The sequence below is a fragment of the Oryctolagus cuniculus genome, chromosome 6 (assembly GCF_051225735.1).
Source record: "Oryctolagus cuniculus isolate XC-2025 breed Fujian yellow rabbit chromosome 6, ASM5122573v1, whole genome shotgun sequence".
In the NCBI taxonomy this organism is placed as follows: Eukaryota; Metazoa; Chordata; class Mammalia; order Lagomorpha; family Leporidae; genus Oryctolagus; species Oryctolagus cuniculus.
This window is the reverse complement of record NC_142872.1, coordinates 150,248,455-150,272,580: the sequence shown is the minus strand read 5'-3', so window position 1 is coordinate 150,272,580 and position 24,126 is coordinate 150,248,455.

Here is a 24,126-nt window from a genome sequence, read left to right as displayed (position 1 = left end):
AAGTAGCACTCTGACCTCAGAACCAGCCCTTAAGTCATTCTGGCCTGGCTGAAAACCCCATGAGAGTATTTCAAGCATGGAAAGCCAAGACACTGTGGCAAAAAATGTCCTACATACAGTACCTTGGTGGGGGTGTGTGTGTGTGTGTGTGGTGGGACCTCATTGGAAAGACTTTTGGGCCCATAAGCAAAGTGGAAGTTCTCTCCTCTCTTCAGAGAAAAGTACTTCAGACTGACGGAGTTTGTGGATTCAGATGGCTTCTATAGCCTAGGCAGTTTATGTCAAGAGCCTCGGGTGATCACTGACGTCATACGTAAGAGTGTTAATTGTTAAATTAACAGCAGGAGTCACTGTGCACTAACTCCTTATGCAGGACCTCTGTCTTCAAAGAGTTGTATTATAATTATATCTAAGGGTTCGCAAAAAATGTATCATTCTTGGGTCTTCTTTAAAGTTAATTAAGTTTCTAAAAAAAGTGAAATTAACTTGAAGATGCAATGACTTTGAACAATGCTTGTCTCTGCTGTTGAGGAACAGGTTTTTTTTTTTTTTTAATTGTTGTTTGTTTTTCTGTGCAAATTGTTCAACTCTTTACTTAGTGTAGAGTTGGCCTTCTGTGTATAAAATTAACTGAAAATGGATCTTATCTCTGTGGGTGAGACCCCAGTGGAAAGAAGCAGCCACCAAAGAAGAACATACTTTTATCTGAAGGGAGGAGAGAACTTCCACTTTGCTTATGGCCTTGTTGAGTTAGTGGATCCAAAAGGCTTCCATAGCATAAGCAATTTATATCAAGAGCCTTGGGTGATCACTGATGTCATACATAAGAGTATTAATTGTTAAATAAACAACAAGAGTCACTGTGCACTAACTTTTCATGCAGGACCTCTGTCTCCAAAGAGTTGTATCATGAGACTTAACAGTAAAATTTATTCTCAAGAATCACTTCCTTTTAGTATATTAAGTGGAGGATATTCTTATGTCTCATAGTTATGTTTCAGAGCTCACAAAAGATGTATCATTCATGGGTTCATTTTTTTAAAAGATTTTATTTATTTATTTGACAGGTAGAGTTACTGACAGTGAGAGACAGAGAGACAGAGAGAAAGGTCTTCCTTCCATTGGTTCATTCCCTGAATGGCCACAACACCCAGAGCTGCACCGATCCGAAGCCAGGAGCCAAGAGCTTCTTCCTGGTCTCCCATGTGGGTGCAGGGGCCCAAGCACCTGGGCCATCTTCTACTGCTTTCCCAGGCCACAGCAGAGAGCTGGACTGGAAGAGGAGCAGCCGGAGCTAGAACCTGGCACTCATATGGGATGCTGGCACTGCAGGTGGAGGATTAACCAAGTGAGCCATGGCACTGGCCCCTCTTGGGTTCATTTTTAAAGATAATCAAGTTTCTAAAAGGAAAGGAAGGGGAAGGAAGGGAAAAATCAAAAAAGCAAAATTATTTTTGAGATGCAGTAGTTTTTTTTTTTTTTTTTTTTTTTTTTTTTTTTTTTTTTTTTTTTTTGACAGGCAGAGTGGACAGTGAGAGACAGACAGAGAGAAAGGTCTTCCTTTTTTGCCATTGGTTCACCCTCCAATGGCCGCCGCGGCTGGCGCGCTGCAGCCAGCGCACCGCGCTGATCTGATGGCAGGAGCCAGGTACTTCTCCTGGTCTCCCATGGGGTGCAGGGCCCAAGTACTCGGACCATCTTCCTCCCGGGCCACAGCAGAGAGCTGGCCTGGAAAAGGGGCAACCGGGACAGAATCCGGCACCCCGACCGGGACTAGAACCCCGTGTGCCGGCGCTGCAAGGCGGAGGATTAGCCTAGTGAGCCGCGGCGCTGGCCAGAGATGCAGTAGTTTTGAACTGTCCTTGTCTGGACAGTTGAAAAACAGGTGTTTTTTTTTTCTTTCTTTCATTTTCTTTTCCTTTTTCTTTTTCAGGTCTTTACCTAGAATAGAGTTAACCTTCTGTATATGAAGTTAAATAAAAATAGATCTTAGTGAAAAATAGGACAAGGAAGAGAAAGAAGGCTGGGAGAGTAGGTGGGAGGGTGGGTGTGCTGGGAAGAATTGCTATGTCCCTAACATTGTAATGATGATATGCATGTAAATAAATAAATAAAAGAGAAATACAAAAAAAAGAAAATGGATCTTAGTGGAGAATGCAACCTGGAATGGGAGAGGGGGAGGAGGAGGTATGGGAGTGTGGGAGGGTGGGTATGGTGGGGAGAATTACTATATTCCTAAAGTTGTACTTATGAAATGCATGAAGTTTGTGTTCCTTAAATAAAAGTTTTCTTTGGATATAAAATAAAATAAACAAAAAATTATTTATTTATTAAAAGGCAGAAAGAGACAGAGAAATGAATGGAGAGCTTCCATGTGCTGGTTCATTCTCCCCCCCTCCCCCAAGTAGATGTGGCTGGGGCAGAATCCTGGAGCCTCTACCCAACTGCTTGAACCATCACCACTCCCAGGGTGCTCACCAGCAGGAAGCTGGAACCAGGGGCAGAGCTGGGACTTGAACTCGGGCACTCTGGTAGGTGATGAGGGCATCCCAAGCAGCATGTGGACTGCTACACCAAATGCCCACCCCTGAAAACAGCATTTGTGGCCAACTTTGTCCATGAATGCTGATTCCTGGATCCCATTTGGAGGAACTCTTCTGGGCTACTCTTGGTGAAGCTGAGGGGTGTGGGCTTATATCCACCCAGGAAGGGGGTGAATGTCTTACCCTGGGCCAAGGAGCTGCAGGGAGCAGGCGGTTTCTGCTGACCTGTCCTCATGTTAACAAGAGCAACATGACAACAGTGAATGTTGTGGGATGCAAGCCATGTTTAGGCCTACACCAAGTGCTGTGTGTATTATCTCATTTAATCTGTCCAAGTCCTAGATGAGTTGAGTACTATTATCCCTATTCTACAGAGGATGAAACTAAAGGTTAGAATACTTAAGTAACTTGTCCAAGCTGTGAGCAGCACGTGTTAAACTCATCACCTCCTGACTTCCAGGATGGAGGGGTAGAAGAGGTAGAGATTTGGGCCTAGAAAGTGGATCTAAGGAGTAGAAAGTCCCAGGTGGCCTGAAGAAGAGAAAAGAGTGGGTGAGAAGAGAGGAACCTAGAGGAAAACTCCAAACACAGCAAACAGCTTGTCCCCCTGGTGTTTCCAACAGTCAGGGTCCATGACTGTATAAGAATCCCAGGAAATCAGATTAGGTTGTCCCAGCCCAATCAACCCAAGGCTGCTGGGGACAACCTGGAGCCCAAGGGAATCCAGTTCACAGGCCTCTCTAGTAAGAAAGGTCGCACTCAGAGGGACCACGGAGCATCTCCCCAAACAAAAGGTGATAAAGTTGTCATAGCGCTGAGGGAAGAGCGGAGTTCAGGTGTGCTTTCAGTGAGGCAGAGTTTGTTAAGCTCACAGCAAATCCAGGCTGGTATAAAGGGGTTGACATTGCTCTAGACAGCAAGGTGGATGCGATGCCGTTTCCTTGGCAACTGCACAGTGCAGGTAAACACAGAATGTTGTGTCTGAAAGCCTTTGTCTGCAACTCTGTCACTGGGCTGGAAATCAAGGCTGCTGTTTGATGTCTCCAGGCCAGAACGGGCTCTTCTGTTCTCACTGACACTCCTATTTCTGATGTCTCTCGGTTGAGTAGGAAAGCAGCAGTCACAAATCAGGACCTGTAACGACACTGTGGATTAGCTCAACCACAGCCACTCCTGGGAGATAAACTATCTCCTACTCTCTCATCCTGGGGCCATATCCATGCCTGTTACGTTCTCTCCCTTACCTACCTTTTCTCTGTGTGTTGTGATGAGCCGATAGACAGATTTTTATGTTCCTATTCTTGGCTACTTTTTAAAAAATTAGATTTGTTATTTACTTTTAGATTTAACTATTTTTTTTAACTTTTTTGCCACTTCATATATAAATACATATATTCACACACTTGCATACTATTTTTCTTGAAAGTGGGAATATTGCTGTCACATGACAAGGATCACAAAGTGATGGCAAGTGGGTGGTTTTCTCCGAGTTCATGAGGATATTTATTTGCTGTACTGTGTGTTACAGTGCCCCACAGACTGGGTGGCTCCAAACAGTAGAAATGCATTGCCTCACACTTAAAGAGGCTAAACGTCCAGGCGTGAGCAGGATGGGCTCCTTCAGTGGCTCTAGAAAATTCGTTCCACGTCTTTCCAGCTGCCGGTGACAACTGGAACTTCTTGGTGCTCCTAAACTTGCAGGTGCATCATACCCATCCCTGCCTCTGTCTTCACTTGCTTAGGAGCTGACTCTATTCCAGTAGCACCTCATCTCAGTTTATGTAACTACATCTGCAAGGACTCTGCCTCTGGGACAGGCGTATGGCACAGCAGAAGAAGCTGCTGCTTGCAACACCGGCATCCCACATGAGCACCAGTTTGAGTCCCGGCTGCTCTACTAATCAAGCTCCCTGATAACTCATCTTGGAAAGCAGTAAAGCTGGCTTAAGTACGTGGGCCCCTGCCACCTGCCTGGGACACCCAGATGGAGTCCTGGCTCCTGGCTTCAGCCTGGCCCAGCCCTGGCCATTGTAACCATTTTGAGTGAACCAGTGAATGGAAGATCTCTCTCTCTTTCTCTCTTCTCCTTTCCAACCCCCCATCACTCTGCCTTTCAAATAATAAATCTTTTTAAAAAGGACTCTATTTCCAAATGAGGTCAAATTCTGAGGTACTGGAGCCTGGGACTTCAACATACATTGTTGGAGGCATTCAATTCAGCCCATAGCAATAAGAAATGCAAGCAATTTGTTTTTGAGTCAGGGCTTCATGAGAATGAATGTCTTGCCACCACTCAAGTGCCAGGCACAGACTGGCAGCTTCTCATCTCCTGGGAGCTTAGTGGAGATTCAGACTGTGGACGTCACTCCAGACCAGTGCATCAGGATCTATGTTCAACACCATCCCTGGGTAGTTTTGTGTCTACACATCAAAGTGTGTGAACCCATCCATGCACAAGCTTATTGCACATTAGCAGCCTGGGAGACAGGCAAGGCATCTTAAGCTGCTAAATTCAAATCTGCTTGTTCTTAGTAATGAAGATCCCGAACAGGAATGGTCTCCCAAAGAAATGGCCCCAGCCCAGCAATTCAAACTATGGGAAGAAGCCAAAGAGGAGGCTTGGGTTTAGGATGAAGGTTTCCTGAGGTCTTTGGGCAGGCTGAAGGGGAAAACAGAAAAGGGGGCAGAAATGGTGCTGTTGGGGCTACTCCAGGTGCTTGCAAATAGTGTGGAGGCCACAGTGACCCCGTGGGTCTTTCTTCCCTGGCCCCATCTGTCCAGTGAATCTCGCACTTGCTATCCCAGTGGCTAGTGTGAGAATTTAGGATGAAAATAGAGCTAGACAGGCCAGCCAGGATCTGGCAGGGACCCATGCAAAATGAATAGCAATGAAAAGACACCCAGGATGGGTCCAACCTTGGAGAACAGGAAGCTGGAAAGTGGAGGCAGCTCACTGGGTCATTTCTTCATTCATTCTGCATTTAGGGTGAGCTGTGTGTACATCCTGCAGAGGGTTCTGTGAGCACAGGGGAGAGCAAGTCCTCCAGCATTGTGGTCAAGCAGAGGAAGTGAGTGAGGATTTTGAGGCACAACCAATGTTGGCTGAATGAGGAAGTTCTCGCCACACGGCCCATAGGTCCTGGGCAGGGTGCAGTGGACACCCAGCTTGCAGCAAGCATGCTAGTTCTAGTCCCAACTGCATGGTTTCATTCATGTCCCCCTCCTTCTCATCAGTTTGGTTCCAAATGGTGGACATAGCCTGCAGCTGCCAGATCTCAGTGTATTTATCCAACCAACAGCAGGAACAGCAGGACTGCAGCTCCCAGCGTAGAGAACTCAACCATTTACCAGTTATGACACTAAGCACAATGCACAGGTTATCTCGTTTAACTTTTGAGGCAAACCTTTGAGGGGTATGCTAAATCCTGCTGTCAGCAAACCTAGGGGTCAACACAGGGGGACTTGGGCTGAGCCCCAGTTTCCTCCTCATTTTTAAACAGGATGATGATGGTGCCTACTACCCTGCCTGATACTGTTGAAGACACTATTTGTAGAACTGAATATTTTTCAAATTTTTATGTTCATTTTATTTGATAGGTAGAGAGATACAGAGAGATGGGCACAGAAAGATCTTCCATCTCTGTTGGTTTACTCCCCAAATGCCCACAATAGTTGGGGCTGAGTCAGGCTTAAGTCAGGAGCTAGGAACTCAGTACAGGTCTCCCTTGTGGGAGTGACTTAACTATTGGAGTCATCACCTACTGTTTCGGAGAGTGCACATTAGCAGGGTGCTGGAATCAGAAACGGAACTGGGAGTCCCATAGTGAACTATAATATGGGATGAGGGGGTTTTAAGTGGTGACTTAACTGTACATGCCAAAACACCTGCTCCTAGAATTGACTATTATAAGTGGTAGTGGTAGGGAGACCTCCAGCCACACTACCCTCTGGGAGACACTTGGTGTTGCCTTGGATCTTAAGGAGACATCCCCTAGTTCTTAGATGCCAGCTGGGCATTTGAGAGCCCCAGCAAGGCCTTACTGAATCATATGAAAGAGAGAAGGAATGAGACTTTCTATTTCAGAGTAGTGGGAAAATTGACATTTCTTGGCATTATTTCTAAGCCATTCTGGAGAAGTCAATGATCTGTGTTAATGAAGAAAAATGAGCCCCACATGAAAATGACTTCAGGCACCAGCTTCAAACTCATCCTGAATTTGGGCTCTGGGAATAATCCAACTGCCTGGGAACTCTTGCCTCCTTTTTCTTTTCAACTCCCACCTGCTCTCCAAGGCCAGGGCTAGGAAAGCCTGGAAGGGGAGGAAGAGGGATGTTCAAGCTGTGATAAAAGCGACTTAGAGATTTTCCATTATCCTGCCTTAGCTTTCACCATAGAAGTCTCACTTTCTGATAATTATAGTTTGCTTTCTGCTCCCTACTCTCAAACACAGTTCAATCAAAACCACATGAGAGTAGCAAAGTTGTTTGGTTCATTGCTGTGTCTCTGGCACCCAGCACCACGTCTGGCATACGAAAGCACATGCTCAATAAATGTGTTGAATGAATGCATGGGTGACATACTAAAGTTTTTGTTCTAAACCCTGACAATGTTCCAACAATACTGGAGGCTTTCAAAAAGCATCTAAGTTCCCATCCTGTGAATTCTGATTCAGAGAGTCTGGCTTAGGGTCCCAGAAAGGGCACTTAAAAATGTATCCACATGTCTTGGAATATCCATAACAAGTTAGTAACACTGATTGTTGGGAGGGGAATTGGGCAGTTCAGGGCTATGGATAAGAGGAAGACTTGTTAACTGAGTATAACTTTGCATCTAATTTTTTTAACCTTGAGCCATGTCTTACCTATTCATAAAATATATAGCATCACTATGTTCCTAAATTTGCATATATGACATATATGAAATTTGGTTACCTTAAATAAAATGAAAACTATATATAAAAAGTTAAATTAAAAATGTGAAAATTAAAAAGGTCAGGTATTTCTGGTATGCAGCCAGAATTGCAGATCACCCATCGAGGACAAGCTGTTGTTTCAAAAGAGGAACTGGGATTGGACATCACTGCTGATGCAGGGGCTGCCTGCACAGCCAAGTGACAGACTGGGGTCATTGGAGCAGGCTATGAGGCGACGGACTCCACCAGACACACTGGGCCCCTTAATCAACTGTGGAGAATGAGTGAGGTTACTCTCTGTCATTCAAAGGGTTCAGGGTCCTTGAAATACTCTATTTAAGTAAAAAAGCAGCTTCCTATTCTCTCAGATAGGCACATATTCAACAAGAAGCCAGCATATCCAACCTTGTTGTGTAATCAAAAATCAGATGATCTTTTGGTTCCTTGTATGGCATGGAGAAATGCGTCCCACACACCACCTGTGGGAGAGTGCATAGTCACTGTCTTCCTTGAAAGCAGTTGTGTAGTTCATACCAAAATCCTTTAGGGAATTTGCCTGATACTTTTGGGCTCTATAATTTTGAATCTATCCCGTGAGCGTGTTCAGCCAAGTGAACAGATGTGAATACATAAAGATGTCTATTATAGTATTAATCATAATGGTTATATTGTCTAAAAGCTATAAATAATAAAAAAGCCTGCCAGCATAAAATAATTTAAATTATGGTACCGTCGCACAAATGGAACGCTTTGCCTCTATCAAAATGTGCAAAGAACAGATTTAGACATGCACACTCACAGACACAAAACTTGGGGCATAATATGGTACTGTTTTTGTAAAATAAATACAGTCATCCATCCATGTCCATGGGGGGTTGTTTCCAGAACCCCAGCAATTATCAAAATCCATGGATGCTCAAGTCCCTATGATAAATGGCACAGTGTTTGCATAGAACCTTTGCACATTCTCAAGTATACTTTAAATCATCTCTAGATTGTTTATACTACCTGATACAATGTGAATGCTATGTAAATAGTTACTATATTGTGTTATTTAGGCAATAATTAAATAAATGTGTGTATATGTTCCATAGAGACAGAATTTTTAAAAAATTTCTGATTCTGCAGTAGGTCGAGTCTGCAGATGTATAACCCTTGGATATGGTGGACTGACTATATATGTCTGGAGAAAAGGATATAAGCTAGATAGAAATGAGAGTATTAATAATTACATGGACTACAATCTTTTAAGTTTGCTATTTATTTTGATTTTTATGTTTAGTTTATTTTTATAATAAAACATGCATTCCTTGCTGGATTTTCAAATAACCATTAACACTTTCTTACTTAAATTCTGGAGTCCTTTTCCATGTACCAGGTAGGAGAGGAGGGTTCTTATCTCAAGTAATAGAAAATTTGACTCAAAGGGGCCAAGAATTGGAACATTTACTGTTTCATTTGGTAAGTCTGGATGTGAGTGATTCCAGCACTGTTTCACCTGTGAGAGTTCCAGGCCAACTTTTTATGGTTATTCCTTCTGCCTCATCTGCACCAGATGGCAGCCATAGCTCCAGACATCACATTTGCCAGTCATGCTCCAGCTATTCAAGAGGCCTCCTGCCTCTGTGGTCCATGTAACCTCTGTCAGGAAGGAATAAGAGGAATGCCTGTGGTACACATAAGTAGCAATGTGTGCCCTGTTATTCCTCATTTGCACATAAGTCACACCCACCCATGGCTCCTGGTAGCTGGGGTTGTGTCTGCCACCCAGCTTACCCAGCCGGGAGTGGCGGAGATGGAAATGCCCCTGGATCCCACATCCCTTCACGCTGGTGGCCAAGTGCCCAACCAGGAGCAATGATGGACTTTACAAGGTTTCCCTTTGTAGCTGGATCACACTTGCATTGTTACTTGCAGGTTGAGTCTTCACATTTAAAGATCCTCAGAGAAGAGGATTTGATAATTTCCCTCCATTTCAACTCTCTGTACTTAGGTGCTATAGGCAGAGACTTCTGTAACCCAAAACTCCTATGTTGAAGCCCTATCCCACTGGACATCAGAATATGACTGTATTTGAAGACAAGCCTTTAGTGCTGTGATTGAGTTAAAATGAAGCCTTTAGTCTGCATCCTAATGATGTCTGTCCCTACAAGAGGAAGTCTGGACTCAGTCATGCACAGAGAACAGACCAAGTGAGGACACAGAGAGAGGATGGCCAAGGAGAGAGCTCTCAGAAGAAACCAACCCTACCAACCCTGGATAGATTTCCAACCTACAGAGCACAGCGGCCAGGGGTATGGGTTGCACAGTCACTGTGACCTTGGTCCTTCCCAGTGTTGTCCCTGATGACCAAGGTCTCCCTTCTACACTGACATCTCAGCGATGGCCATTTTGGAGATGACTTGAAATGTTTTAAAATTTGTTTGTTTGAAAGGCAGAGAGACAGAGACATAGAAAGAGAGATTTCCCACCCATTGGCTGACTCAGCAAATTCCTGAAACAGCTAGGGCTGGGTCAGCCTGAAGTCGGGAGCCCAGGACTCCATCCAGATCTCCCAGGTGGGTGGCAGAGACCCAAGTACTTGAGCTGTCACCTGCTGTCCCCCTAAGACACATGTTAGTAGGAAGCTGGAATTGGAAGCAGGGACGGGACTCAAACCCAGGCCATCTGATATAGGGTACAGGTGTCCCAAGTGGCTTCTTAATTAATGCTGGTCCATGCTCCTGCTTAAAGATGATTTTTTTTGACAGTGAGAGAGAGAGACAGAGAGAAAGGTCTCCCTTCTGTTGGTTCACCCTCCAAATGGCTGCTACCGTTGGTGTGCTGCGCTGATCCGAAGCCAGGAGCCAGGTGCTTCCTCCTGGTCTCCCATGCGGGTGCAGGGTCCAAGCACTTGGGCCATCCTCCACTGCCTTCCCGGGCCACAGCAGAGAGCTGGACTGGAAGAGGAGCAACCGGGACAGAATCTGGAGCCCCAACTGGGACTAGAACCTGGGGTGCTGGCACCGCAGGTGGAGGATTAGCCTAGTGAGCTGCGGCACCAGCCAACGATGACTTGTTTTTAAAATAAAGATTTATTTATTTATTTGAAAGACAGAGTTATAGAGAGACAGAGTCAGAGAGAGAGAGAGAGAGAGAGAATCTTCTACCCACTGGTTCACACCCCAAATGGCTGCAATGCCCAGAGCTGCACTGATCTGAAGCCAGGAGCCAGGAGCTTCTTCCAGGTCGCCCACATGGATGCAGGGTCCAAGGACTTGGGCCATCTTCTACTGCTTTCCCAGGCCATGACAGAGAGCTGGATCGGAAATGGAGCAGCTGGGACTCGAACTGGCACCCATATGGGATGCCAGCACTGCAGGCAGAGGCTGTACCTGTTACGCCATAGCGCTGGCCCCTGAAGACGTTTGCAAGTGAAGAGGAAAAGGTCTTGACAATGACCCTCAGATAACAGGACTAAATTGGAACCATCTCAGACACACTAGGACATATGGCATACCAATTAGAACAGAAGCCCTGTGACTGAGCAGATCACTTAACCTGAAACCCTGCTGAATCATTTATAAGATGTGACTAAAAGACCAAGCTCTCAGGATAAAAGAAATAACATCTGGAAAACTCTTACATACTACATAGCAGTTAATCTCTCCCAAGGCCCAGGACCAGTACATTCAACTGAAACTATTACACAGTGATGACTTTTCCCCCACATTGTCATTTTCTGGTCAGCATGGATGTAAACAACCAGGTAGTAATTGCATTCAAACTTTTAAAAAGTGCATATCTAAATTGCCTTCAGAAATGAGCTCTATTATAGGCAGACCAACGTGGATTGCACAGCTGTTTTATCCTTTCTCCCTAATTAATTTCTATTTTCTGAATTACATTTCTAGCTTAGGTCTTGATTAGTCTTGGGGATTCTATCCTTATGTCTTTGGAATAACTGTTGTATGGAACTTTATAACTTTTTATTTTTTAGCTTTTTTTTTTAATGATACCTGAGTAGCAGAAGTCTCAGGGATTCCCGAATCCATGTGACCCTCCAGGGTGAGCCGATGGGCAGTTGTGAAATAGGCTGGCACATCACTCTGACGTTCTTCTGTGCAAACAAGTTGCCATCATTTTGGTCTGGGTTCAGATCCTCATCTGACCACGTAGAGAGCAGCGTGGCCTTGGCTAAGTCATGAAAACTCCCGATTCTTAAGCTGAGACTTGGAAGTCATAACCGTGCTCGTCCCATGGGAATGTAAAGAGAATTGGATTTGATCATGCATTTCTTCCTTCCTAACGGATGATCCTAGTATGGTGACACTTTGAGAAAAGTCAGTGGATTCCATGGTCCACCAAAACTCACGTGGATATTCAATCCCTGTTGTGAGGTACTCAGAAGGTGGAAATACTTAATCTGCCTGTGCTACTTTGGGGAGGGGCGTTTCAGAGTAGTGGTGACTGGATGAGATCATGAAGGCACTGATCCAATGGGACTGGCTTTACAAAAAGAGGAGGGACTTGACCTGGGGCGCTGTCTCACCTCGTGACGCCCTGCACCTCTCTGGGGCTCTGTGATTCCCCACAGGTGGAAGGACCTGGCCAGATAGGGTTGCCTGATCTTGAACTTCCCAGCCTTCAGAACCCTGAGCTGAATAATGCTTTGTTCTTTACAAATTGGTTATTCCCTGGTGTTCAGCAATAGCCACAGAAACAGACCGATACAGTGTATCACAGTGCTTGAGCAAGAAGAGGCTGCGGGTGGTGGTGGGGTCACACTGGTTAACACCAGCAAGTCTTCCTAAGTCCTCATTAGACATCACCCTCCCCCAAAGTCCTTCTCCATTTCTCTCACCCTCCACATGGTGCCCACCAGTGGTGCTCTCTTTCCAGTCTCTGCATCCTGTCTTCTCTCTCCCTGTAAGTCAGAGATGTCTCTTCTGCATTCATGAACTCATTTCCACAAGAAGAGCTCAGGAACAGTGGGGCTCAAACCAAGAATACTTCTTTGAAAGTGGGAGGCAAGGAAGACGTGGTTTCTTGTATTTGATACTCTAGTTCTTGCTATTGTTTATAACATGCCTCCCTCGTACTGAGTCAATGCTCGGTAAGCTTGAGTGCTCTTCTCTTTTGCATCCTGATTCTCTTGTACCTGCTTCCCCTTGGAAGGGTCCAATGCCGTCAATTGCCCCTGTATCATCTCCCCAAGGTTATCCATTCTGACGGGGTTCCAGAATCCAAAGTTCCCTTTTCTGGTATCTTCAGTTCGTTTTTCTCAGTGACTCATCTGGAGGAAAGGAATTCATTAAGACACTGGGGGTTCAAAGTTTAGACCTGATTGTGGCCACAGGAAACAGCTCTGAATTTGAGAATCAGAAATCCTGAGTTCCAATTAATATTAGAGACCTTTTGTAATAAACAACAAAATAATCTCTTGCTATTTGAAGCAAGAAAAGGAATTAGTTGGAAGAATTGGGTAAAATTCAGAGTCTCAGGAGGTTGAGCCAGTTCTGAAGCTACAAGCTAGGATCTGTGTCGCGGGAGCTGCTGCCGCACTAGCACAGTTGGAAGTGTCACTGGTACCAGCTCCACAGAGACAAGGCCCCAGGACACCCAGCACTGCACTGGCCAAGGGAGCGCACTCAGTAGTCAGGTCCTGGGGTCCTGGGGGTGGTGGTGGGGTATGGTGTGCCACACCCTCCCAACCTCCAGCATGGACTAGGTGGGCAGTCTCCCAGCCAGGCACAGGATCACCCACAATACTGCACCCTGCAAATAAGAATAAATGCTATATGTGAATGAAAATAAAAATTAAAAATACATAGAACCTAGAAAATAAAGACCCTCTGGGAACCCAGGCAAGTCACTATTGTCACTGTTGGTCTGTTGGGCATCGTTGTGAAAGTGGCAAATGTCAGTGGTGAAATCGAGACCGCTGTGAAGGAAGCTCTGTCCCCCCAGCAGGCTTAACCCCGATCGTCTTGCACCTCCCTGTGTGGCTGTCCTTGCAGCCCAGCTATCACACCAACTAATTATAGTTCGCTATTGACCAATCATGGCATGGAACAGAAAACTAGGTTCAAAACAGGCCAGCACTGTGTGTACTTGTACATGTCTTGTATCTGTGTACGTATAAAGCCAGTAGTTCTAGAACAATTAAGCAATGCGTTCAGTGTAGTCACTGGGACAGCAACAGTTTTTCATTTCTGATGCATTACAGGTGCTTCTTTGGGAAACAAGTTCAAGAATTCCAGAGAAATGAAATGGCCTCTTAAATAGCAGAAGAAACCTGGTGTTAGGTGAGAGCCGTTCTTGCATTTCCCCATCCTCTGCCTTGGTGGAGCTGGCTTTGTCCTCCAGGCCTGGTGGCTGTTTGCCACATCGCCATGGTGTAGCACAACCTGCCAGATTGCTGGTCCACCTGGGGACCCTGTCAAGCCTCTAGTTTTAGCTTTTCTCGTCTCCCTTCTCACTGCCTAGAAATTTAATATCAATATAATTAGTAAATTGCTCTCAAAAATGGTGAGTCTCACAAGTAACCAAACAGAGGCAAGTTAACTCATTCAATATATAATTTTTAGCTCACTGTGTGATTAATTAAAAATAATAGTACTATTGAAGGTAATATTGAGGGTAATATTGAAAGTAATATTGACATATTGTAATATTGAGGGTAATATTGAAAGTAATATTGAGGGCTGCTTGTATTACATAAATTTTCTGTGATCTTTCCAGATCTCTGGGGAACAATCAGCCGAATCTTTTAGAAGCCTTACTGTGTGCACATCCTTTTTTTTTTTTTTTTTTTGACAGGCAGAGTGGACAGTGGGAGAGAGAGACAGAGAGAAAGGTCTTCCTTTGCCGTTGGTTCACCCTCCAATGGCCGCTGTGGCCGGCGCACTGCGGCCAGCACACCGCATTGATCCGAAGGCAGGAGCCAGGTGCTTCTCCTGGTCTCCCATGGGGTGCAGGGCCCAAGCGCTTGGGCCATCCTCCACTGCACTCCCTGGCCATAGCAGAGAGCTGGCCTGGAAGAGGGGCAACCGGGACAGAATCGGGCAGCCCGACCGGGACTAGAACCCCGTGTGCTGGCGCTGCAAGGCAGAGAATTAGCCTATTGAGCCACGGCGCCGGCCTCACACCCTTTTTAGACATTTTATTTGTTTATTTATTTGAAGGGCAGAGAGAGAGATACTCATCCCCCTCCGGTTCACTCTCCAAGTGGCCACAACAGCAGGGCTGGGCCAGGCTGAAGCCAGGAGCTGGCAACCCAATTGGGTCTCCCATGTCGGAAATTACCATTGCCTTCCACGGGGATCTCCCGACACGTGCTCTCTGGACCCTCGTTATTTTTCTTCACTCAGCACTGTTGGGAACATTCTTCCCCAGAGTGGGCCCTGGAAGGATTTGAGGGCATCTCGTCCTGCCGGGAGGTGCCCTTGGATCAGTAGTGATGGGTCCGTACAGCCAGAGCAAAGCAATGCAAGGGAAACATAGGAGGGGTTGCCCTCTTGGCTGCTCAGAGCTTAGGTGTGATGGGACCAAGAGAGAACACTCTGTAAACGAGGCAGGATTGTCCTTGGGGTGCATGAATCCACCTCCGCGAGCCTTGTGCAGTAGGTTTTCATCTCTCAACACACAAGTTTTCAGTAGCGCTCAATAACCTATGCTGAACGTCACATCCCTTGGAAGGGCCAGCTGGCCCCTGTGTGATGGGCAGTGGGAACAGGGAGGGCCTCAGCAGGAGGGCAGTAGCTGTCCCTAGCCATCGGTGGAAGAGAGAGTGGTGCTGGGCAGAGTGGTGAGGACAACTGCAGGGGACAAGGAGCAGGGATGGGCAGAGACTGAAGCTGAGCTAGCAAGGGAAGGTGGGTTTCAGAACCAAATGTGCAACCTTGAGGAACTGTCCCAGCCCTCAGTGGGGCTGTTTGCTCCTGGGCTTCCTCTGATGTGTGAAAGCTACCATTAGCTTTGGAGAAAGTGCTGCCCTCTGTGGGAGTCAGCCAAGTTAGAGGGTTGAGAGCATTTGTGATTCCATGACAGTGCCAAGAGAAAAACAAGACCTTCAGCTCTCTCAGCAGGGGAATCTCGACAGCCACAGCAGCTCAGAGCAGCAGGACACAAACATGTCGCGTGGATGCTGTGTGTGCATAGAGCCTGGGTAGTCCCCAGTTTCCTGGAAGGCTCGTGTTTTTGATTCAGTTCATTGCCAAGCTCAGAGGTGATAGAATTAGCATTGTGTTCATATTTTCCAAACAACAGATGGGAACAGACTTTCAGTGGATTCCCCCAATTTTTATTTTATTATTTTTTTAATTTCTAAAAATTTATCGATTGATCAATTGATTTGAGAGGCTGAGAGATATGAGACACACACACACACACACACACACAGAGCACGCCCATCCACTGGTTCATGCAATGAAGCCCTGCAATGGTTGGAGCTGGACTGGGATCAAAGCTGGAAGCTGCGAGCTAGGAATACAACCCCTGTAGCTCGCAAGACCCTAATTACTTGAGCCATCCATGCTGCCTCCCATGGTCTGTGCTAGCAGGAAGCTGGAGCCAGGAGCTGAAACTGATATCAAATCCTGGTGCTCTGATGTGGCATGGGTAACTTAACTGCTAGGCTAAATGTCAGCCCTTCCAAACTATTTTTTAAAATTTCGTCTATTTAATTCATTTTTATTTCATTTTGTTTAAAAACTAGTGAGAAACAGAGAGTTTCCAAAAGCCCCCATCAGCCAAGGTTGTGCCAGGTTACAACTAGGAACCAATAACTCAATCTGGCTTTCCCATGTGGTTATCAGAGGCCCAGCTAAGTACATGAGCTGACTTTCAGATGTGCATTAGAAGGAAATTGGAAAAGGAAGTAGAGCCAGGACTTCAACACAGGCAGTCTGATGCAGGCATCCCGAACAGCATTTTTTAAAAAAGATTTATTTATTTGAAAGTCAGAGTTACAGAGAGAGAAGGAGAGACAGAGAGAGAGGTCTTCCATCCGCTGATTCACTCCCCGAAAGCTGTGCCAATCTGAAGCCAGGAGCCAGGAACTTCTTCTGGGTCTCCCATGCAGGTGTGGGGGCCCAAGCACTTGGGCTGTCTTCTGCTTTCCCAGGCCATATCAGAGAGCTGGATCAGAAGTAGAGCAGACGGGTCTCGAACTGGCACTCATATGGGATGCCAGCACTGCAGGCGGCGGCTTTACCTGCCATGCCACAGTGCTGCCCCCTCCCAACAGCATTTTAACCAATGCACTAAATGCTCACTCCCAAAGTGTTTTTGAAGTTTATGTTTTAGACTTTCTTGTGGATCTTCAGAATAAGTGCTTCACTCTTGAGAAAGTGGTGTCTTTCCTTTCGGAATCTCAAACCCATAATGGAATCTGTTGTTTTAATTCTCACTCTGGCACGTCACCAACAACCACTGGATGGGCAACCCCGGCATGTTCTTGCATAAAGTGTTTAGTTCTGAAGTGTGTGGTTTCACTTGCGGCATATCTAAAAGTGTTGAATAATTTACAAGAAGTTGGTTTTGGGAAATCTAAATGTGTTGACCACGGAGCCTTTTTAGTGGCGTTCTGATGCTGGGACAGACACCTACTGGAATTTCCCAACACAGTCCCCTCTCAGCTGCCAATGGAAGAAAAAAACTTACTAGTAGTGATAAACCATGTCAGCAAGTTACTGAGCCTACTGCAAGCCAAACACTTGAGAGTAATTATTTCTAATCTCCCATCGGTGGACTGTTTAACGGAGCCTCTTCTTGATCCAGCTTTCAATCAAAGCCTTCATATGCTGGCTATGATCGTGGTGAACATGAGAATGTCACAAGCAATGGGAGTGAAGAAGAGCTTGTCTTGTCGGTTGGCTCCCTGCTGGTTTGAAATTAGAAGAGGTTGAGAGAGGTTTGATAAAAAGTGGAGGTGCTACCGTCCACCCTCAAGCCTCTTGGGGAGACCGACCACGTCTCTCCTGGACATTGGAACAGCTTCCCTACAGTCTTAGTCGCCAGCCAGGGCCAGAGCTAGGCAGGAACTGTCCTCTCCCTTCCCTCCAACTCTCCCCTTGTCTTACCTGGGAACTCTGAAACAGTAGATGGGGACAGGGAGAAAGTTAACACAGAGAGAGAAGAGAGCAGGAAGACCCTTCCCCACTGTCCTGTTACTGACCAGTTCTGAACATAAAGCAGGGGGGAGTGAAACTGAGTCAAGTTCAGAGTTTGGCTCATCCAGACGGCCTAGATTCTGACTGCTGGATTGCAACTGTGTTTGTGGCAGCCTTCAGACTGTCAGCTGCCCAAGTGTGAGCTGGATGGACATCCAAAGTCCACCTGCTCCCCACAACTTCTCTCCCCATCTCCACCCCAGCCCAGGAGTAAGTTTAAAGGACTGTAAGAATAAGATTATCCCAACACCCTGCAATGCTTGTTCACCAACCAATTAAACCAGTAGCATCACCAACTATGTGGGGAGTATTTAATCCACTTTATAGTGGAAAAATAAAAGCCAGAGGTTAAATTGTGGAGCTGGAAATCAGATTCAGGTTTCCCTGTGTTTTAAGTTTGCTCTAGTATTTTTGGTTTCTAGGCCAAAAGCAGTAAAAATTATGGTTAAAAAATTATTGCAAACAAGAAAGAAACATTTTATGAGGAATAATATGAGATATTATCTATACTTTTTAATCATTTTAACAAAGTTCACTGTGGAGAAGATAGGGCATGGGCAGGCATTTAGCTTTGCAGCTGAGATTCCCACATGCCGCATTGAAGAATTCAATTCCCACTCTGGCTCCTGATTCCAGATTCCTGCTAATGCATGCAGCAGTGAGGGGTCAAGTATCGGTCCCGGCCACCCACATGGACATTTGGCTTGAACTCCGGGCTCCAGGCTTTAGATCCTGCCCAGGCATTGCAGACATTTGGGGGGTGAATCAGTGATTAGGTCTCTCTCTCTCTCTCTCTCTCTCTCTCTTCCTCTCCATCTCCCTCTCCTTCTCTAAGAATAATCCTTTCAATAGGCAGAATGAATTTTTCACCCAGAAGCTGGGGTTATTCTATTTGTTTAATTTCAATGCCTGTGAAATCACATAAGGGCGTACTTTCCCCTCAGAATCCACAGTCCCCAGCACAGCACAGAGCACCGGGGCTTTCTGTCCTGAGGGCCTGTTATTCTACATGAAAACCTCACTTAATGAATCAGAACGGTAAAGAGCTGAGACCCTGCTTTATAGAAGAATTCACTACAGGTGCTGACGGTTTATAAAGAGCAAGATTACTGACTGCATTCTACATTTCCTTTGATTTACACATTGGGAAGGAAGAAGAACATTTTAGGAACCCACCCACAGCTAGAACCTCAAGGGGCCCCTATGATCCCATTCCATGCAATTTTGCACTGAGGACAATCTCTTGACTGAAGTTAAGTCAAAGTCCTCTACCGCAAAGGTAAATCAATCCTCCATTCCCAGTTAAGCATGATTTTGCTTTTCTATTTTCTTTTACATTTTCAAAATTTATTTTATTTGAAAGATAGAGAGACACATGGAGAGGTTTTTCCATCTGTGGGTTCACTCCCCAAATGCACAAAACAGTTGGGCCTGGGCCAGGCTGAAGCCAGGAGCCTGGAACTTCATCCAGGTCTCCCATGTGGGTGACAGGTACCCAAGTACTTGAGCCATTGCCTGGTGCCTCCAGGGTTGTGCACTACCAGGAAGCTGGAATCGGAAGCAGAGCTGGGACTTGAACCCAAGCACGCCTATATGGGAGGCAGGCATCCCAAGCCACGTCCTTACACTGCACCAAACATGAGCTTCACCTTTCCATTACCCACAGGAGAGCACCATTGCTTGACAGTGGCCTTAATATCAGGATAAGACAGTCCTGCTGCTGTCTTGTTCTCAGCGCAGGCCCAGGTCCGTTCTGGACTTGGCCTAAGCTCATGTCTAAGAGCCTGTTCTCACACAGCCACCCCCCTGCCACCCTCACCCTGAAAACCTCCACGTCCCCAGCTTTGCCCAGTGACATCCCACTCTTCCAGGCTGGAACAGCCCACTCTCCATGAAGACTTTTCCTGTCTCTCTTCCACTAAAAGTAAATTGTGACCTCCAGCTTCCTCTGCATAGCCATTGGGTGCTTTCCTCTCCCACCCTCACAGTGCAGCCGACTTAAGGTTCTGCCTCTCCCACCAGAGAGAGAGCTCCTTTCAGGAAGAGGCCGTACCCTTTTCTGCTTGTGTTTGGGGCTCCTCTGTCGCGTCCATCTCTGGTGCCAGCACTTGTACAGATGAATGTCTACTGAATGAATGAACGAGTGGATGAATGAGAGAATGGATATCAAGGATGATGAGTGGGGCTGAGCCACACCCACTGGAATACCATCTTTTCTTGAGAGTCCCTAGTTCCCGATTTTATGTACATGATTACCTAGAATCCTTCAGGAATCATGGATAGTTCTCATTTCACTGAAGAAAACAGGAGGCATCAGAGGTCGTGGCTGTGTGGGATGGCAAGTCCACCCTTCCCCTGGCCACTGCCTCCGTGACTCCTGTGGGAGTCAAGTCACCCAGGGCTGGGAGAATGTCCTCTGCTCCAGTCTCATGTGGCCCAAGGCATACAAAGCACACCGGACATGTCCGGCAAGCATTGCCAGCACGGCTGCCCCCTGTTAAGGCGTTTAATTGGGTCGGCCTCTCCCCTTCCTCTCCACACTCAAAACTGAAATTGTTATTATACTGGGAATGCAAATTGAGCTAAAATTAGTTTAGCTCCATTCTCCAAAGGGCGTCTTTCCACCTCTCTGCTGTGGATGATTTTACATAATTTTATACTGGGAGGAAATAATTACTCAGCCTTCTCCAAAATGATCCTCCTTGAGGAGGTATTTTTGCCTCTTCTGTCATCCTCTGCAAGCAGAATAGCAGATCTGCTTTGGGATCTTTGCTCTTATTTCAGCGTAGACACAACAAATCTCAGTGCAGTGGTGCCAAGGCCACAGTGCAGGGGAGATCAGAGGAGCAAAAGAACCAGGGCCTCTTTTTGATGCAGTACTGAGTTAGACCAACTGCGATGAAAGTGGGCCTTTAAAGGAATAAACCAGGTAAGAATCATGCAACCCAAGACATCCTAGGTCTATAGGCAGATGGGTTAGATCCCTTTGTCACTTTCTAACTGTGAACTTTCCCATCTGGGAAATGGGGACAATAACACAAAGCCTGCTCTGTTGACCTCAGAGGGCCATTGTGGGTTTCTGTGTTTAATGTTGTTTCTTTTTTCTGTTTTTGTCATTGTTGTTGGGTTCTTTTCTTTTGTGGAGCGGTGAGGGAGACTTTTGTTTCAGGACGGCATGAACCTGGGGCCATGGGAAGGCAATGTTCCAACCAGACCGACCAAGGACATGTTCTCTCATCTTGGTTTGTACTCCTTGACCTCCTCAGTGTGCTGCTAGGACAACGTTGCCTGTTCTGTCACACCTTAACTCTCATGACACTCCGTGCGAGCCAGGCGGCAGTACCGCACACACGCAGGTGGTGTGGGCTGGTTTTCCTTCCTAGACTATGCGTGTCCGGTGCAGTGTGGTGGGTTTCTCTGATAAAGCTCCTGAGGTGTAGCAGGTGGTGCAGAGGAGTTGATTGAGAGGCTGCTTCTTTCTTGGGAGAAAGCTCAGCCCTCAGGTGCAAGGCCCTGTGCCGTGGCCGGGGCTGTGTGAATGCCTGTGACAGCTCCTCACCCCCGTGGGTGGTTTGATTTTTCAGGCGGTGTCCGCCATACCTACACTGAGATAATCAAACGACCTCTCATGGAATCTGAGACAGGGACAGGGGTTGGGATTCACACGCCTGGGAGGGCTGACAGTGAGGGCCAGTGAAGAGATGCTTACTCTGCTCAACCCCCTGACATGCACTGAGTGTTCAGTGAAGGTGGCTTTATGACTATTGATGGTATTGTGTGTTCTCCTTCCAACAGTCCTGCTGTGTCACCATTATTTTCTCATTTTAAGGATGAGGTGATGCATTCAAAGAGGTTCAAAATCTGTCCAAGGCCAGAGGAGAAAGCTGAAACTCAAACCCTGCTCAGCCTGTTTGTAATGTCGCTGCTTGCCTCATGGCCCCATGAGCCTTGTTTGATGATAACAGAATGACCTGTTTTGGTAGCGCTACTAAAAATAAGCAGGCTCACAGGTACAATGTCCAGTGAAAGAAGTCAGGCATAAAAGGGAAAGCATTGTATGCGCGGAAGTGCAAAACCCACTAAAATTAGCTAGGGTGATAGAAGCTCAATGAGTGGTTAACTCCAGGGAGAGCAGGGTGAGGAGGGGTCACAAAGGGATTCTGGGCTGCTGGTAACATTCCAGCTTTCAACTAAATGCTAGTCGCATAGGCACATTCCCTCCGTGAATGCACACTAAGCTGTTTGCTGATGATCTGTGCCTGTCGTTTTCTTGTCTTTTTTTTTTTTTTTTTTTGACAGGCAGAGTTAGACAGTGAGAGAGAGAGACAGAGAGAAAGGTCTTCCTTCCGTTGGTTCACCCCCCAAGTGGTCGATAAGGCCAGTGTGTTGTGGCGCCTCCTCCTGGTCTCCCATGTGGGTGCAGGGCCCAAGAACTCGGGTCATCCTCCACTGCCTTCCCAGGCCACAGCAGAGAGCTGGACTGGAAGAGAAGCAACCGGGACAGAATCGGGCGCCCCAACCGGGACTAGAACCCAGGGTGCCGGCGCCACAGGCGGAGGATTAGCCTAGTGAGCCGCCGCGCCGGCCTCTTGTCTTTCTTACACAACAAAATCAATTAAGAAAGTACGAGGGAAGGGATAAATAAAAGAACTGAATTTAGGGACCAAGACTGCCCCTCCCTTCTTCCACCCCATATGAAATCAGGCTGTTTTACTCAAAGAAGCCAGTTTTTACTGAGGTCAACAGAAAACAAATAGCCTTACTCATTTTATTCACCTGCTTTTTATTTATTCCCATATATAAAATAGTTGCAGTCATAGGCTACAGGCCAATTTTTATTTCATTATCTTCATTTGACAGTAATCACAAGTTCTTCTTTTGCCTATAGTGTAATTATCAGCTAAACAGCTTGTGATATTCAACACTCATATTTTTAGTAATCCAATTTGTTCTTCTTTTCATCCATCCATTGAGCCAGAAATGTAAGGACTATGAATGCTGTAGAAATTGCAGCCTGTATGATTACTTTAATCCATTTATTTATTTATATGCAATAAAGTTTAATGACCTTTTTATGGAAGCATAAAGCACTACAGCGAGCCACACAAATTACAAAGCTTGGTGAATTATCACAGAGTGAACATCACGGCACGGGTCCAGTAAGGCTCCCTTCTCCCCACAGGTCACCTCACCAGAGGTCGTCCCACCCTCAGGAACCTCGCGCTCAGAGCTGAAGCTCTACAACCACAGCTCCCATGATTTGATCACAAGAAGACAGAGATTTTCCATCCTCTGGTTCACTCCCCAAATGTCCACAATAGCCAAGACTGGACCAGGTTAAAGTCAGGAGCCAGGATTTCAATCCATGTGGGTAGCAAGGACCCTAGTATTTTGCAGCCTGCCAGGGGGCACATTAACAGGAAGCTGCAATTGGAAGGGGACTTGAGACTCTAACCCAGGCACTTTGATACGGGGTGCGGGTGTCCCATCTTAACCACAGCACCAAATGCCTGCCTGGGAACATCTTAAATTACAAATTCAATTCCTTTAATTGATAGAGAAGTATTTGATTCTCCCATTTCTTCTCTTGCTAGTTTTGGTTTTCCAAAGACTTTTTCTGTCTGCTGAAGTTAATGGTATAAAGTTGTTTGCATTTCCTGATTCTTCTTTTAATGCTTGTAGTACATGTACTTATATCCTCTCTTTTATTCCCAACATTAGCAATGTTGTCTTTATTATTTCTGGCTTTGTAAACTTTTCTATTGTTGGTTTTCTGTTTCTCTGATTTCTGATCTTTATTTTCTTCCTAGTACATTGGATTTAATGACTTTCCTTTCTCTAAAATTATAAGGTAGATATTTAGGCCATTTATTTTAAAACTTTCTTTTGTTGTTCTAATATAAATATTTAAAGCTATAAATTTTCCTCTGGAAAGTTTACTGCTTTAGCTGCTCCCACACATTCTGACATGTTACATTTTTATCGTTAAATTTAAAATATTTTTGGCCGGCACCATGGCTCACTTGGCTAATCCTCCGCCTGCGACACTGGCACCCCGGGTTCTAGTCCCAGTTGGGGGTGCCGGGTACTAGTCCCGGTTGCTCCTCTTCCAGTCCAGCTCTCTGCTGTGGCCCTGGAGGGCAGTAGAGTATGGCCCAAGTGCTTGGGTCCCTGCACCGAATGGGAGACCGGGAGGAAGCACCTGGCTCCTGGCTTCGGATCAGCGCAGCACTGCCTGTAGCGGCCATTAGGGGAGTGAACCAATGGAAGGAAGACCTTTCTCTCTGTCTCTCTATCTCACTGTCTGTAACTCTACCTGTCAAAAAAAAAAAAAAAAAAAAAGGGCCAGGTCTGTCTTGCTCACTATGGCACTTCATGGGCCCTTAAAAAAAAAAAAAAAATTAGCCGGCACAGTGGCTCACTAGGCTAATCTTCCACCTTGCGGCGCCTGCACACCAGGTTCTAGTCCCGGTCGGGGTGCTGGATTCTGTCCCGGTTGCCCCTCTTCCAGGTCAG